Below are 4533 nucleotides of genomic sequence, written 5' to 3' on the forward strand. Positions count from 1 at the left end.
TTTCAGCTTTTTTAAAAATTACATTTCAGAATTGTATTTCAAAGTAATGGAAATTTTCAAAAGAAAATTACCCCTACTGTCTCTTTAATGTAAGACTATAAAAATGATCATTTTAAAGGGGCTTCTGATATTACTTAATGCTATTGTTTGGTAATTAAGGGGCTTATGATATTACTTCAGTATATTGTTTGGTAATTTTCAGTTTCTGGAGATAAGATTCATTTTTTGGAAATCTTACATAGTTTTGAAAATGCTTTCTTTGTGCTTTATTTTCTTTTTTCTATTTTTAAAAAAATTTTATTGTTGGTTGTTCAAAACATTACATAGTTCTTGACATATCATATTTCACACTTTGATTCAAGTGGGTTATGAACTCCCATTTTTACCCTGTATACAGATTGCAGAATCACATCGGTTACACATCCACTGATTTACATATTGCCATACTAGTGTCTGTTGTATTCTGCTGCCTTTCCTATCCTCTACTATCCCCCTTTTTGTGCTTTAAGTTTCAGTTCAGTGCTGCGTCCAGTAGTGTCCAGTAGTTTTATTTACAAGATCTAAGGTCACATGACTTATATATGAAATGGTGTAATGGGCACTGTGGCTGTAGAGGAATAAAATGAGTCTATTATATGTGTCTGGCACAGTTGACAACCCAGTAGGAGAGGCAAATATGTACATATCTAACTGGATTCATGAGGCATGATATGTTATGTACCATTGAGGAGGATTCTATACTGCCACTGTGGAGCAGTGGTGAAGACCAGCAGTGGTGGTGAAGAGACCAAAATTTTGGGCTGGGGCTTAAATGAAGAGGAAGTTGTATATTGAGGAACTGGACTTTAGAATTAGGCAAGCAAGCACATAAAGATTTTCATTTAGTAAGTCGACAAAACAGAAAATCAAACTGATTTATTAAGTGAAGTTCCATATGTTTCTTTGATCTTAAAGTTAAGAGTGTTCATTCTATTTAAATGTAACTTCCAACAAAGTAGCTTTCATAATTTGTTTTTTGATTATAACACAGACATATGTTCATTTAGAAGTTAGGATTTACAAAAAAGAAAGATAAAGTAATTCAAAATTGTAAAACCCAGAGATAACTACATTTTAGTGTATTATTTCTGTATACGTATACCACTTTTTTCATTAATGAACTTGGATTTGTATGGCAAAATCACTTCAGTATACTTTTTTTCTTTCTTTTTGAGCCAATCCTGAGTAATTTATTCTGACATGTGTCAAGGAACATTGAAGAAAGAGCAGATCTGTGAAGCCCCAGAAGTTTTTTGTTGTTGTTGTTTGTGTTTTTACTTTTTGAAAATTTTAAATTTTTTAAAAAATTTATTTTAATTAGATATATATGACAGAATGCATTTCATTCATTGTACACATAGCAGCACAACTTTACATTTCTATGGTCGTACACGATGTAGTGTCACACTATATGTGCAGTCATACATGAACCTAGGTTAATGATATCCATCTCATCCCACCATCTTTCGTATCCCCATGTCCCTTCCCTACCATTCCTTCCCCATGCCTGATCAAAGTTCCCCCATTTTTCCCTTGTCGCCCCCATTATGGATCATCCACTTATCAGAGAGAACATTCAGTCCTTGTTTTTTGGGGATTGGCTTACTTCACTTAGCATGATATTCTCCAACTCCATCCATTTACCTGCAAATGCCATAATTTTATTCTCTTTTAATGCTGAGTAATATTCCATTGTGTGTGTGTGTGTGTGTGTGTGTGTGTGTGTATCACAGTTTTTTTTCCATTCATCTATTGAAGGGTATCTAAGTTGCTTCCACAGTTTTAACTATTGTGAATTGAACTGCTACAAACCTTCATTAAACAAAGAAAAACTCAACAAATAAAAATATCAAAGCCCTAGAAAAAGAAGAAAAAAACAACCCCCAAAATAGTAGAAGACAGGACATAATTAAAATCAGGGTGGAAATCAATGAAATTGAAACAGAAGAAACAATTCAAAAAATTGACAAAAAGATAGTTCTTTGAAAAAATAAATAAAATTGACAAACCCTTAGCCACCCTAATGAAAAGAAGGGAGAAAAACTCAAATTACTAAAATTTGTGATGAAAAAGGAAATATCATAACAGACACTATTGAAATATAGAAGAAAATTAGAAACTATTTTGGTATCCTTTTTTTTTTAACTTAAAAGCTTCCCATATCTTTTGTTTATTTTGGAAAACTTCAAACATAAAAAATTATTCAGAATAGTGTAGTAAAAGCTCATGAACCCATCAACTAGCTTTACCATTTCTCAATTCGGAGCTTGTCTTATTTCATCCATCTCCCTCTCTGGTTAATTTATTTTGAAGCAAATCTTAGTAAACATTATTTTATCTGCTAATATTTCAGTAGGTACTCTTGAAGGCAAAATGATCGCACAACATTTAGTTATGTAAATAGGTCATCATTTATCCATTTCCCTTTTGTTATGTTGTAATCATTTTTTTTTTCAGTATTACAAATATTGCTGTGATGAATATCTATGCAAATATTTCTGTATGTGTGGTGCATCTTTATTTCCTTCAAATGAATTCCTGAAAATAGAATTTCTAACTCAGGGGGTGATAACTATATATTTATAAAGTTCTTGATTACTTTTTAGAATAAATAATATTAATTTATATTTCCACCAGTATAGCACAAGAGGGTTCCTTGAACCCATGCCAACATTGGGGGTGATAATTTAAAATTTTTTAACCTTTCACATAGGTAAAAAATTCCACATCAGGTCCCCTAATTTTGTTCTTAATTCTTTTCTGTGTTCAAACTTGAATGATTAAAAATCATATAGTAAAGTTACAAGGGGTGCTGCTATTGGAGAGCTAAAAGAATTAATCAGATATCTACTTTTTATTTTTAAGACTAGTCTTCTAGAGCTATATTTTCAGTATTTCACATTTGACTTCATTTTTTTCATAATTGAGTATTTATTTGACTTAGGCTAATAGAAATTAAATTTGATCAGTTGCATTATCAGGCTCATTTTCTCTCTTCTGCTTATTTATTCAAAATAATAAAGACAAAATTCAGTACAATGTCAAAACATCCCACAATGAAGACATTTCCAAAACTGAATTTTTGTTTAACAAGAACCATTGCCTAGTGATATTCATAAATGTCCATTTATCACATGAGATACCAAAGCCTAAATTTGGAGACATTTTAGATGTCATATATGAGTTTTACCAAATTTAATGATTGCATCTGTCTTGTTTTGATTTGTATTTCTTTGGTTAGCATTGGGAGTTTATATTTTTTCCTCTGTTTAATGACCACATGTAAGTGCTCATTCTTTTGCATACTTTGTTTATTTTAGTTTCATTTGACTAAACAGCCAAAAGTTGGTATTTCTGTGGAGTGCCTATAGCTAATTTATATCTGTGGACAGAGTGGAGCAGTGGAGATTGAAGAATCATAGGGTCAAACAGTGCAGACCCCTGTAACATAGGATTAGGTTGGAAAACTGATCTTCCCCTTAGTGACTAAGTAAATAACTCAACAGTATTACCCATTATTGTTCTTTTCTGGGTGATAAGTGTGTTTACCTTATGGGATTGCTGTATGGATTAAATAAGTTAATATGTTAAAGGTAGATCAGTCCTTATCTCTTTTAACATTGTCTCTCTCCTGTTCACTCCTGGAACTCTGTCATATGTTTTTTAGACCTTCTTATTTACTCTCTGTGCACGATTCTTTATGGTCTAATTGTATAAGTCTCCATCTATAGCTATTTTTTATATCCTTTTGAATTTTTCTCCTTCAAAATTAAAAGAATTTTGACTCTTCTTTAAAATTTTTTTTATTATATTTGAGTTCACTGCTTATGTATTGATTTTAATAGACTGTCTGGACCAGTTAAGTCCTCCATGCCTCTAATCATATTCCTTTATTTTTATACTTAAAAAGTTCACTCCCCATACTGAAAGTACTTCATTTTTATTTTCATCTATATTTCACATTAGTCACTTTTTCTTTGTTTTACTTTACTCTGTGAGGTAAAATCTTACCATAATTCCCCCACTAAATACTAGTGGTTCCAGTTAACATCCATGAAGTTTAGCTTTAGCAACCTGAGCTATAACTCCTAGATGTATTTTTTAAACAAGATAACTTAGCCAGTTGCATAGGAAATACTTTTATTTAGGTATGAAGAAGATAACTCTAGAATTCTGCCATATTTATTACCAATAAATAATATAGCATTGAATTTTCAAATATAAAAGAATTTTTGTTTTTGGCAGTATCCTAGAACCCTCTAGAATCCCCTTTTTTCTTCTTCAGTATATGTAAAGGTAAAAAGAAGTTTTCATCAATTACTGGTTGATATTTTGTTAATATTGAAGACATTGTATATTAATGCTATGTGAAAAAGACAAAAGAAATTGAATATCCTGAAGTATTAGCTTTTTTTTTTTTGGGTAATCTTAACATTTACCACAAGAGGTCTCCAAAAGATTTTATATCTATGAATGGCAATTTAAAAGACTACT

The sequence above is a fragment of the Ictidomys tridecemlineatus genome, unplaced genomic scaffold (assembly GCF_052094955.1).
Source record: "Ictidomys tridecemlineatus isolate mIctTri1 unplaced genomic scaffold, mIctTri1.hap1 Scaffold_112, whole genome shotgun sequence".
Classification (NCBI taxonomy): domain Eukaryota; kingdom Metazoa; phylum Chordata; class Mammalia; order Rodentia; family Sciuridae; genus Ictidomys; species Ictidomys tridecemlineatus.